General features: G+C 37.4%; 1 non-coding gene across 1 annotated transcript; it reads left to right on the forward strand.

The window, feature by feature from the left end:
• Nucleotides 1–12,023: 12,023 nt before the first annotated feature.
• Nucleotides 12,024–12,126, forward strand: LOC116227809 (U6 spliceosomal RNA). The gene has a single exon (XR_004166658.1). It is a non-coding gene; the product is annotated as a U6 spliceosomal RNA (small nuclear RNA).
• The last annotated feature ends 2,162 nt before the right edge of the window (nt 12,127–14,288 follow it).

Raw genomic sequence — 14,288 nt, forward strand, 5'->3', positions numbered from 1 at the left:
TAAAATGTATACCTCTGTGTCTAAGTTTCAGTAAATAACCTGGCATGTTTTTGCAGACTGTTGATTTTATCACTGTATTCAGAAAATAATTTATATTCAGCTGAAACACAATTTTTAGAATGGCATCCAGACATATTGAGAACATCTAAAAAATCCTTAATGTAATGATATAGTTTATTCTCAATGTCAATAAAACTATTTAACCATCCCTTTTAAACAAAAAATGAAATTTAGTTTCAGAAATACAGATTCCTATCACCATTTAAAATGACTTAGGTTGTCCAACACTCCTGCATGTGAATGACAGGAAAGAAAAAGGATTTATGGATTGACAAGCAGGATATTCCTTCATATGACATAGATATTAAATATCTACATATTGGAGCCCTCTTTTCCCCGACACTTTTGTTAGTGAAACACACTGATGAAATTATTAAGTATCTTTCAGGTAAATCAAGTGGGCCATGCTTTTCAGAATTCCCTTTTATTAATGGATTTTCTCATCCCTTGAATACTTCATTGTTTTGTTTTGTTTTCCTGAATTCTCTTGAACTTTTCAACATCCTTTCCAAATTATAGATAATAGATCTGACCATGCTATCTGGCTGAAAACTAATGTACAGAAAAAAAAGTACAGTTTAATTCATTTATGTATCAATACTTACATACATGTTTTGGTGTCTTTCCTTCCTATGTCTTTGCAAACAAAGATATCGTTGTGGAGCTTTGTAACCAATATGAATAAGCCTTCTGAGAAACACTGATTCTATGGCTGCATGATTCTCACAGTTTGTTTTCTCTGGATGTTGAATATTTCATTAGTATCTATAAGATAAATTAAATTAGTCTTACTCCTTAGTGTTACCATTTATTTTTATCTTTCTACACATTTATTTAAGTTATTCAGTAACTCTTTCATTAATAATTTTACAATCACTTCAGATGCTTAATGCTATTGTTAACGTTATTTCAATGGAAAAGTGTGGAAGCAAGGCCATGTGATATAGGATGAATAAAGAAACACTGTTTGACATTGTCGGGAGATAATCTGATCAGCCCAAACTCAGTCAGAGTTGAAGATGTCCAGTAATGTCAAGAACATCATAAAGGGCTAGTTAAAATATATTAAATAAAGGAGGACAAGAGACAATATTGGTCAGCTACTTGAGGACGATCACCTCACAAAGTCAGGCAAAGCACCTCTGTTTTTAACATTGATGATGGACCTAGCAGCCCTGGATCTTTGAGCTGGAAGACCATGACTGTGGTAATGATAAACTCCCAGCTAACCCCAGTCTCGTGCAGCATTTGTTGCTCCAGCTGAATGCATATAAGTTTGTAGAGACTGGTGGGATTCATCCCAGGGTACTGAAAGAACTGGCTGATGTCATCATAAGAACTGTCTCAGTTATTTTTCAATGGTCTTGGGACTCCGTGGAGATCCCAGCTGATTGGAAATTGACTATTATTGTTTAAAGATAGTGAAAGGTCTAGAGGATAAGACATATGAAAAGCATCTGGGATTCCTAGGTTTGTTCAGCCCAGAGCAGAGCAGACTGAGGTAGGACTCATGGTGGCCTACAGTTCCTCTTGGGGAGTGAAAGAGTAGAGTTGAGCTCCACTCTGTAGTGACAGTGACAGGGCCCATGGGAACAGAAGGAAGATCAGTCAGAGGAGAGGAAGGTTCTGCACCAGAGCACAGTGTGCACGGAACAGGCTGCCCAAGGCAGTGGTCAGGGCCCCAAGCTGCTGGAGTTAATGGAGCACTTAGGACAATACTCTCAGAAATATGGTTTAATTTTGGGTGGTCCTGTGTATAACCAGGGGTTGGATTCCATGATTCTTACGATCTCTCCCAGCTCGGAATCTTCTGTGATTCTATGAGCCTATCCATAGAGCACAATTCAAGTTTTGATCTTTACAGAATCCTGCTAACATGAAATTCAACATGACCTGAATGTTGACTTACTAAAATGTCAGAGAAATATACTTCATCCTTTTAATACATGTGTTATGATTTATATGCTGATATTTTCAAGTTGAAATATCATGTTGAGTTAAAATAAATGCCTGTGTGTATTAATTTAAAACAGATACTTTTACCAATAAGGTTTGCTACAAGAGTAAGGCTTAAATGAGAGAAAGTGTTTTATTTCTTTGTGTTTGGGCTAAAATATTTGAGAATTCATAAAACTAGCTTTTGCTGTTTCTTAACTTCAAACTTGCAGTTTTAATCTACATCTCTATATTTTTTTTCCTATAAAATTCTCAATCATCATCCATATTCTTAATTATAAATTCATTTTTTCTCTTTGTTATACTTTAAAGTTCACTTCATTGGGGCAAACTATCCCTTTTGTAGTTTTGGATCATTTTATTTGTTCGCATTGTTAAGCATGCATTAAATGTGCATCAGATTTTGATCACTGCTTCTCTGTTAATTATTAGCCTCCAAAAAAAAAAAAAATCAACATTAAGATTATTTCAATTACACAGATGAGGACGAAAAAGATTAAATGACTCGTTCAAGACTATTCAGAAACTCTTTGTCAAGGAGAATATAGCACAGAGCTTCTCAATCCTAAATTAGTGACTTCAACAAAAGATCATCCTGTCAAACACATAATATTGGCCCTACATCTGTCTGAACCCCCATCTGTCTCCACACATTAACAGATGGCATATAGAAATTTTTCATATGAAATCTTATTCCCCAGGTGCTACAGCATTAAAAAGTTCTAAAGAAGAGCTCCTTAATAATTGCAAGATTGTACTGCAGTACACCTAACACTCACAGTGTGAATCCGACTACAGCATACCTTTTTTTTCCTAGTCAGTAGGTATAATATTCCAAAATATTATGGGAAATTTTAATTATTGCTTGGAATGACAGAGCAAGCATTTAGTTTGCTCATTAATATTTTATTTAATATAAATGCATGAAACGTTTAATTACATTTAAATGAGGCTTACTTAATAACCTACACAGTAATAAAGCTTTTGATAAGACATTGCTAAACATATTTATCTGACTGTCATTAATTCTTTGGTGTTGCTTGAGGAGAACAAAGTTGGAACATGACATAACTGATTTATTTTTGAAAGTCGAAATAAGCTGTAAATTTCAGTATTTGTGTTAGTGTGCAAGAAATACAAGGATATACTCAGAGCCATGTGGAAGATACTGTATTCAAACAGGTAGTAGCCTTGAGTAGGCTAATACAGGCACTTTTAGATTTGTGCTAAGGCTGAATATATTTGAATCTCTGATTTAGAGCCCCAGATAAGAATATAGACAAGCGTGCTTGAAGACTCTAGGTACGAACAGTTCCTGGATACAATTCCTAGACATATGGATAGTAAAGTTCGGGTTGGCATTAAAAAAAAAAAAAAAAATCTTGTTAAAAAAACCAAAAAAGTATAGACTTATTTGTACTATATATAAGAAGTCATCGCAGGGGGATGCAACACTCTGTTGATGGAATCTGCTCAGCATTAAAAAGAACAAAAAACAACTTTATTTTAGTTATGAGACATGTTTCGTATCAGGCTGACACTGCAGAGTATAAACAGATGACAGCGAAAGAGACAGCTGCAGTGTAAATGTTATGGCTATCATGTTGGCCATCAAACTGGATTTTTAAAATATAAGACAATGCAGTACAATTACCTATAAAGGACAGGTGAACACTTTACACTGGCTAAATAAGTCAGTTTTAGAACATTTTTAGCTTGTGATATGCTACAAGCAGTAGTGAGAGAGTTGCTAGTCTAAAGAGCATCTAAATTATTTTGTTTTTACAAAAGAGAAAATGCCGTTGTTTATGAAGGCACAAACCAAGTGAGATAAATGGCATGGGTAAACCTCACATGTACTCTTCTGTATATGTGAAGTAGAGAGGGAAGGGAAAGGCTACTTTAGGAGTAGGAAAATTGGTAAGAAAAATTTCCCTTAAATGAATTATTGTAACTCTACAACTAGTCAGTAGAGAGTACTAAAGTGTCTCTGACAGCCTGCTTAGCATTACTCAGTTTCATGAAATGAAGTCCCTGGATAAGAAAAGGCTTGTGAATATAGTTGGAGATTTACCAATCTGCAGAGCATTTAAGCAAACTGTGATGAAGGGAAGCTGGTGTCACACTGAGAATAAAACACACCTTCAGCAGGTTGGGATACAGGAATGTAAAATAATAGAGGCAGTAAAAAGCAGCATGCTAGAAAAAGAAGAAAAAAATGAGCAGAACAGAACAAAATAGTTCACAAAAACAACCATCAATCATCAGTTGTTTTTTTTTCTAACCCCCAAGCACATTGAGAACTTTTGTGATTTTCTGTCATTCTGTCCACTCAAGACATTGCAGAAATATGCAGTGATTTTTTACAAGTAATGTCAGCCTTTCTATTGTTATTTACTATACTATGTAAGTATTTTTATATCATTAATAATATATATATAAAGCATCCATCTGTAAGTTTCTGTGTGGGGAACTTACCTGTGCTGCATGTAATGCATTAGTGAAAAATAACTACGTAAAACCCTACTAGGGTTTACTCTACCCAACTGGTCTAGATATTCATTTCCACACTTGATTTTCTCTCTGTGGAATATGGAAATATCTGTAAGTTAAAACTGAAGAAGTTATATAATTACATGATTTAATATCAATAGTAAAATAAAATAATATTCTTTTTTTTTTTTTTTTTTTTTTTACCAGCTTCTTTAGTAAGTGCTACAAATTCTGTGTTCTTTTAAGCAGTAATTTTTCTTCTCATTATATTTCATTCTTTCTGTATCTTTTTCTATAACAAACTTTTTATCTAGTGCTCACTATAAATCTCATAGCATGTTTAAAGGTAATTTTCTATTTGAAATCTATTTGAAATCAGCTTGGGATAATTGTATCATAGAATCATAGGCAACTCAGAAAATCTCTAGTCCAGCTATGAGGTCAGACCATTTGCTCAAGTCTTTGTCCAGTTTGGTCTCAAAATCCCACAGGAAATACCAGATTATTTGTTTTCCCCCTTCCTTTTCTTTCTTCTTTTTCTGTTTGAATTGAGGATGGAAATTCAGCTTTTTTATTCAGTCAGATATAAGTTTGCTATGTCCAGACTGAGACAGCCAGACGTGAGATGTTAACAGTCCTATTGCTGTGCAGAAGAATTAGCTCAGGTCTGTTCCTCACTCTAGGCTTTTAATCTCTACACTGCACACAATACTCATTGTGGCTGTCCTCTAAATAATGTTGAGCATGTTGTTTCATATCTTGGTAGAGGCTACATATCTTGGTAGCAAGATGGCTGGACTTAGTAGCAGAGCTTTAAACAAGATTCAGCAGAGGGAAGGTATCTGAGTGACAACTCAACAACACCAATACTTAAGGAAACAAAAGACATACTTGTGAGTTGTCCCATAAAAGGGTAATGTGTCTGATAGCCCAGACTATCTTCTCATGAGGGATTTCAATCACCCGATGCCTCCTATGTGGAGAGCATTCTGGGTAAATTCCTGGTCCAGTGAGATCTCATTGCATCCTTTTATTATTTAAAGTGTACTCATAAAAAAGATGGAGAGTGACTTTTCACACAGACATAGGACAAGTGGGAAGAGTTTTAACTAAAAGAGAGGAAGATCTAGGTAGGATGTTAAGAGGAAATTCTTGCTCAAAGGATGATGAGGGACTGGAACAGCCCACCCTGAGAAGTTGTGGATGCCCCATTCCTGAAGGTATTCACAATCTGGTTGGATGGGATCCTGGACTACCTGATATAGTGGAAATTGTCCCTCCCCATGGCAAGAGGGTTGGAACTAAGTGATTTTCACGGTCCCTTCCAACCTAGGCATTCTATCATTCTATAATATGAACTTCTTGCAAAATAACTGCTTTGAGTTAAAGAACAACTAAGAGATAGAGAGTAATTAACATGGGGCCAACTCAATGTAAAGCTGTTTTGTCTCTCTCCTGAGTATTCTAGAAGTTCTTCAAGTTGGCTTGAAGTCTGTCCCATCCTATGATATTGTATAATTTTTGCTTGGAGAAAAAACTTCCACACCTTGGATAACACCTTGGATAACTCTGTGCCCCGTGACCAGTCAAGAATAACTTCAGCAGCTCCAGCTCATCTTTTACATTTAGAAAATGAAAACAAAGGCAAATGTTAAAGATATAAATGTATTATACCTTAGATAGCAAAGTGTCTGTGAGGTGTGCAGCTATGACAAGAAAAAAAACAGAGGTACTTTAAAACACAGAAAAAAAGATAAAGAATGCAGTTACACATCTTAGTTGATCTTAAGCAATTAATTCTTTTTTGAGAGTTTTCTTGGCTTAATCTAAGAAATTAAATAAACAAAGTCTCTAAAAAAAGTAAAATCATTGTCCCCCCCCCATGTGTTTGTTTTTATTTGCATGCTTATTTATTTATTTTTCTTCACTACACGGATTTTTTTCTAATACAGTTGTACCTTTAAATATGTAATTACTTTTCCTACTGCTGCAGAGATTTCCTTTGGGGAAAAGTATCAGGAGAACAGTTATCTGCACCTTGGATGAAGTGGAAAATTTAGTTGTAAGTGGCATTTACTGCTCTCTTCAGTAGCAATAATCCAACCATTGAAATGTTACTAAGATTGCTTCTTTTGACCCTTTTTAACAAGATCACAGCTTTCAGCATTTCAAGTACCCTTATCAACCAGACCCAGCAGTGGCTTCAGGAAAGGCATTACCAGATCCAGGAAGCTTTAAGGTGTCAGAGAGAGTCAATCAGCTACGACTAAGCAATTCTTATAAAAAATCCTTTGCTCTTAACTCTGTGCAATTGTTCTTTTCCTCACTGACATAGGGGCTGTAAGGTTGGTTAAAGAAAGAACCTTGTGGGTAACGTACAAGATTTTTCTCTATATAAGTAAATTTTATGAAAGCTCAGGTTATTAAGGCAGCTACTGAAGGGTGTGCATTGGATGTTATATGATTGAAAAGCCTTCTAGGATGCGGTCAGCAAAATATTATGAAACCTATAAGGCTGCCGGAGTAATAATCAGCAGGTCCCATCAGCATGCTCTGTATAAGATTTGTATTTTGGCACCGATGTAGAAAATTTCCACTCTCTTCTAATCTTAATTGAAGCATGTCCCTATGTTTTCAATGAAGATTAGGTTGATATTGATATCTGTGACCGCAGGTTAAGGCACTTCACGATAGATGATTTCAGCATCAAAATTTAGGCGTTGAAGAAGTAGTAGGCATTGAAAAGAATTATTTCTTTGGAATAATTGGGCAGCACATTCAAAGTTCAAAAATCATGTGGACAAAAAAAAAAAAAAAAAAAAAAAAAAAAAAAGCAGAAATAAGAATGTAAGAGGTGTACATAAGGGAAGCATTTGAAGTTGAGTGCAAATTCATTTGTATGGGGGACTTATTGTAATGGGAAAGAAAACTGATAGATTTTTTTGAGATGGCTGAAATGCTTGCTCCTTTCTAATATATGTTTTCAATTCTGTATCTTAAAATGCAAATTATTTGTTTTTCTTTTCAAAAAGTTATATAGAAATGAAAAATCAGTATTTTATTTTGCATCCATCAAGAAAAAGTATTTCCATTTTTCAAAGCAACTGTCCAAAATAAAGCACACTTTGCAATACTGAGATTAATTTGAATTTTAAAATTTCAAATGAAACAAATTGAATTTTTAGAAAATAGGCTACTAGCCTATGAATATTTTCCCAGTACTAATCAAAATTTGCTTTTCATTCTTAATTCAGCTGAGTAAAATCTCGATCTTTTGGAAGACAATGATCTCTCTTTATTGACTTCACTAACACCTTGAAAGAAATTACAACTACTGTCCCTTCCTTTTTTTTTTTTTTTTTGGTACACTATTTTTCAAGGCCAGCTATTTCTTTACTTAGGAGTAATACCTTCTTCCTTACCACAAAAAATTCTGTGCCCCGTGACCAGTCAAGGTCAAGGGTACACAGCAATGGTGCACTTTTTCCCCATATCTATTAATGATACATTTTATGAAAACTCAAATTGATGTAAGCTGCTTTAAACTCTCATCGTGAGCATGCCCAATTAAGTGGGAATAATATTTGGATATTCAGTGCAATTTGGAATCAGTATTTCATCACCAACACTGTTGTACAAGGTGAACCTGGTACTGCAAAACTTAAAGTTGCTATGGTACATTCCTTCCTATTTTCCCGAATCTATATGGAGACTTTGGGAGTGCTCAATACTGCAATATTCAAGGGATTTATTTACACATTCTGTGATGATCAATATCTTTTCAATATGCCTGGAATAGCTTAATGAGTGTCCTAGAAACCTTATGCAAGATGAAAAATTGATTGGATGTGATTCTCGCTCGAGCTCACCTATGAACTCATTGATTTTTTTTTTGGATGTCAACTTTGAGAAGTGTTTCTTTCAAAGTTTTCTACTCTGTGGTGAAATTAAAAGCCCACCTGAGTCAATAAAAAGCTTAGATATACTTGTGGCGTTGACAAATTTCAGTAAGTATGCATATTTTGAAAAAAGTAGTTCAAAACACTCTGAATCTTAGATTGAATTCACAGTGCCATTTAAAGCAAAACAAGGGAAAGGAAGATACTTCAGGCTTCAGATGCAGTAAGGATTAATTTTCTTGGAAAAAGGAATTTAGTGATTTCTATATAGGCTCCCCTTTTTAACGCCATAGGAGATGTATGCCTTTCAACTAGTGCTCCTCAGGAAAGGAGAAAAAAAAAAAAAAAAAAAAAGCCTGTTTTGCTGTGTCTTTCCTAAAATTTAACTTCCAAATAGCTTATTCCATTCAAGTTTTATGAATGGATCTTATTCCTGAAAATAAATAAGTTCTTTCTATTTTGAATTCTCTCTTTCTTTCAAGGGCAAATCTAACTCACCTGTCAGACTAGGCAGCAGCAGAAATATCTGAGTTAAACCCAAGAAAGATAGTAGTCACAATCTAGTAATAAAGAAGGAATTGCTTACTCCTTTCTGAGAATCAAGGCTTACTAAACACTGCCAGCCCTTAAATGAGGTTAGGGAGGGGGTTGCACAGGTGAATAGCTTCCACCTGTGCTCCCAGGACTGGCTATGCCCCTTCACCAGGTGGTCAATCACTGGTTCAGGCTATGACCTAACAGATCCCATTTACCGTTCTTTTTGAATAAATATTCAAACAATGAGAATATGAAGTATTTAAAGGGATGTTTTTTTTCCTATTTCTCTTCTGTTAGAAACACTTCATTTTGTAAAAATATATAGTTGATTAAATTAACAAATAATAATCTTCAGCTAATTGCAGTTTTAAGAACAGAAGATGAATCTTCTCTCTCTCCTAAATCACTGTTGTTATGGTTTATTACAGTCTCAGCTGATGGATCTCTTTTTAACATACAGAAAGAACTTAACATCTAGGAAAACTTGACATATGAATGACCATGTTTAATTTCAAATAGATCTTTGTAGGTTATTTGAATTTAAATACTTTCAGACAAATCTCAGGTTGTCCTTTATGAATGTATATATCATTAAATTAGATGCTCAACTTCCTTTTCTCTTTTTTCTTTTTGTATGTAGTTCAATTTATACTTGACTATTTAAACATGGGTAGGTAGTATGAGAGAAATAACTGAGCACATTCTGTGATCAAATAATCTATTCATTGAAATTGGGATGCTGGATACTGGGATTCAAAATCCCTGCTTTAAATCCCCCCCCTTTCCATAATCGGGGAGTTTGGAACTAGGTTATCTTTATGTTCCCTTCCAACTCAAGATATTCTATGACTGCTTCCTGTGGCTAGATGAGTGGCAAAGGGATTTGGGAACATCTTGGATTATATAACCTTGAAAGTTTCATTAAGTGTTTCACTATATTGAGCACCCAGATAAGAGCTTATCTTTTACCTGAGATAAAAAGCTGTGAGTATGTCAGCTCGCCAGTAGCAATAGGTTCATCAGTTCTGAACTCCCATGGATAGATACAGACTGTGATACATGGTCCATTCTTTCCTGCATACAAAGACCACTTTTCTAGGTCCAGATGTTGCCTGCATTTCATTTTCATTGGAATTGATGAAAGTTCAAAGCCAGCTCTCTTAATAAATATAAGAACCCTTGTACAAGCTCAGCTTACTTTCACAAGGTCATTTAAAACCAAGATTGGTAGGTTGCACTGCTCTCAGAATGACTGTTCAGGCCTCTTTTTTGGATTTTAATATGCTCATGATCTCCGTTTGTTTGCTTTTAGATTCATGATGAGTTTCTTCCTCGGTAGTTTGTTCTTTTTCTGAACTTTTGAAATTTTGTTGAATACCATTCATTTCAGGGTTTAGACCAGTGGAGGGTGTCCTGGCCAAAGTCTAACCAAGGATGTTCTTAGAAACATCTCTGTGTCACAGAAAGGAAAAAGTCTTCCCACAACTTCTGTCTTAAACTTAACTGATCAAAGAACCCTAGGCCAATCTGCAGTCATTGTACTGCTTAGTGGACTTTGAGACCAGTAGAAAAGGAAATGTGACATCAAGAGAGAAATAAAGAAAAAACTCTCTTGACGTTCACTGTGTGTACCACTTTGAAGGAATTATTTATTCATTTTAATCAGTTATTTTACTTACTATAGTGAGAAGGTTTAAAAACAATAACGTTCTGAGGACAACTGTACTGCAAGATAGATTCTCAGCAGGTATAAATTAGTATAATTCAGTGGAATTCATAGCCTGACCTCAGGCTTCCCCAGATGAGCATCAGGTCTATTTCATATTGTGTCATTTAGCATGCTAAGTATTAAAATTAAGCTATTCTAATAAGCTTTATTTATTCATCTTTTTTTTTTTTTTAAATGATGGCTGATTGTTTGTTAATAGACTCAACAATTTCAATTAATTCCTTACAAAGTCCTTTTATACTGCACCAGACCAAAATCCCTTAACCTTTCTCTATCGCACACCACAAAGGATATTATTCTTGCTGCTCTGCTTCTTATTACCTCAAGGGCAATTATGTTCTTGCTGAGGTATTACAACAAAAGCTGCAGAAAGCACTCTGGTTGAGGTATAACAAGTGCATTTCACAGCAATAATGCCACCTCCTAGTAGTTACATTGCTCTTACACGGCATGCTAAGATGGCATTTTGTTAATTTTCCCTTTAGGAGCCTTGTATTTCAAAGCACATTTAAAAGTGTTTCAACATTTCCACATTCTTTGTGTATGTATTCCACCACTTTTAAGCAATTTTAATTCAGAAGACTGTTTCATACCTACGTGTATGATTCACTCTTTACCTACTTAACTTTTTTGATAGCACTTTGATTAATTATTTGAATTTTGTAGCATTCAGAAGACAAGTCTATAAGTGCTATTATGTTTTGCATAGCAACAGGCAATACATGTTCCCAGAAAGAGAGGAAAATAATCAGGGAAGATATTCAAGCCTGTCTGAACACAGTATCAAGACCTGGATAATTACCAGTGAATAACCACCAGTCTTACACAGAGAAATTAAACCACTCATCACTTATTCCACAGTAAGTCTATGCCTTGTCTTATAGTTGCTGAGTGTATAGGGTAGATCGTGTTTCTACTCATGAAAATAATTGGCCCATGAATAGATTAACAAAGGACAGTGCCAGGTTGTGTACCTGGAATGGAGTAATGATGGATACAGGTAGGGAATGGGAGAAAAATGGCTGAACACCAGCTCTGCAGAAAGAGATGAGGGGGTGCTGATTGACAGCAGGCTCAACGAGAGCCAGTGGTGTGCCTTGGTAGCCAAGAGGGCAAACCATATTTGGGATGCCACACAGCATAGCCAGATGGTCAAAACAGTATTTCCATTGGTCCAGCCTCACCTTGGCTATTGTATGCTGTTCTGGGCCCCACAATGTGAAAAGTATGTTAAAGTACATGAAAGCATCCAGAAGAAGATGCTTTCCAAAGCTTGTAGAAGGGCTGGATAACTTGTCTTGTGAGAAGACTCTGAGGTATAGACTGAATAGTCTAGTTTGGAGAAAAGGATGCTTTGGCAGCATATATACTAAAATTGGAACAATACAGAGAAGATTAGCATGGCCCCTGCACAAGGATGACATGCAAATTCGTGAAGCATTCCATATTTTTTTCCCCCACTGTCAGGACAGAGCAGATCTGTGACCGCCTCATGAGGCTGAATGTGTACAAGTCTATGCGGCTGGATGGCATGCACCCCAGGGTTCTGAAGGAGCTGGCTGAGGTGGTTGCCGAGCCGCTCTCCATCATATTTGAAAAGTCGTGGCTGTCAGGTGAGGTCCTGGATGACTGGAGGAAGGGTCACATCACTTCCATTTACAAGAAAAGGAGCAAGGAGGACCCCGGGAACTACAGGCCAGTGAGTCTCACCTCTGTGCCTGGGAAGATCATGGAACAGATCATCCTGGATGACATGCTTGATCACATGAGGAATGGGTGTGTGATCCATGACAGCCAGCACGGCTTCAACGGAGGAAGGTCATACTTGACCAATCTGGTGGCTTTTTATGATGGAGTGACAGCATTGGTGGACAAGGGAAAGGTGACCGTTGTCATTCACCTGGACTTGAGCAAGGCCTTTGACACGGTCCCCCACCACATCCTTATCTCCAAATTGGAGGAATGTGGATTTGATGGGTGGACCACTCAATGGATAAGAAATTGGTTGAAAGGCTGCAGACAGAGGGTGGTGATCAAAGCTTCTATGTCCAGGTGAAAGCTGGTAACGAGCGGCGTCCCCCAGGGGTCTGTCTTGGGACCGGTGCTCTTTAACATCTTTATCAATGACATCGATGACAGAATCGAGTGCACCCTCAGCAAGTTTGCTGACGACACCAAGCTGAGTGGTGCGGTTGATACAGTGGAAGGAAGGGATGCCATTCAGAAGGACCTCAAGAGGCTGGAAAGGTGGGCCTGGGATGAGGTTCAACACAGCGAAGTGCAGAGTTTTGCACTTGGGCCGGAGGAATCCCAGGCATCCCTACAGACTGGAAGGAGCGGTCCTTGAGAGCAGCCCTGTGGAGAAGGACCTGGGAGTCTTGATAGATGAAAAACTTAATATGAGCCAGCAGTGTGCCCTTGCGGCTCAGAAGGCAAATGGTATCCTGGGCTCATCAAATGAGGGGTGGGCAGCAGGGACAGGGAAGTGATTGTTCCCCTCTACTCTGCTCTTGTGAGGCCCCATCTGGAATACTGTGTCCAAGTGTGGAGGCTCCAGTACAAAAAAAGACAGGGAGCTGTTGGAGAGGGTCCAGAGGAGAGCCACAAAGATGATCAAAGGGCCCTCTGAAGACAGGCTGAGAGAGCTGGGCTTGTTCAGCCTGGAGAAAAGAAGGCTGAGGGGTGACTTCATTGCAGCCTTCCATTACCTTAAGAGAGCCTACAAACAGGAGGGGAATCAACTCTTTAAAGGGTGAGTGACAGCAGGACAAGGGGAAATGGTTTGAAGTTGAGGGAGGGGAGATTTAGGTTGGATGTCAGGGGGAAATTCTTTATGGAGAGAGTGGTGAGGTGCTGGAACAGGCTGCCCAGAGAGGTTGTGGATGCCCCGTCCCTGGAGGTGTTCAAGGCCAGATTGGATGGGGCCCTGGGCAGTCTGGTCTAGCATTAGGTGGGATGGTTGGTGGCCCTGCATGTGGCAGGGGGGTTGGAGATTCATGATCCTTGAGGTCCCTTTCAACCCTGGCCATTCTGTGATTCTGTGATTCTGTGATGCTGAAAGATGACCTTGTTGCTCTCTGCAACTTCCTGAGGGAGAGACTGGAGAGGGAGATGCTGGCTTCTTCAGATGTTACAGTGCATGAAAATGGCATAAAGCTGTTCCAGGGGAGGTCCAAACCAGATATTATTAAAGCTTTTTTACTGTGAGGCTGGTCAAAACTGGAACTGGCTTTAAGAGAGCCGGTCAATGTCACATGCCTGTGAGTAGTTAAAAAACATTTGGATAATGATGTCAATAATGTGCTTTAACTTTCTGTTGTCTCTGAAGTGGTCAGACAGTTGGACTTGTCCTCTGTAGGCCTCTGTAGGTCTTTTTCAACTAACTATTCTATAAAATACATGAAAAATAAAAATACACTTCCATCTAATAAATTAAGATAGCCCCCTAAAGTATCATGTTCTTAATCATGAATGCTCATTTTGTCATTCAGGTCAATTAATTGTACTTTAAAAATATTTATTTGTGTAATTTCTAAATTCCCTATGTCAGGAAAAAGAAGCCATCTCTCATTTCATATTCACGCTTCTCCATTTTGAACAACTTAATTATCTGA

This window comes from Phasianus colchicus, chromosome 3 (genome assembly GCF_987193195.1).
Source record: "Phasianus colchicus chromosome 3, bPhaCol1.hap1.1, whole genome shotgun sequence".
Taxonomy (NCBI): domain Eukaryota; kingdom Metazoa; phylum Chordata; class Aves; order Galliformes; family Phasianidae; genus Phasianus; species Phasianus colchicus.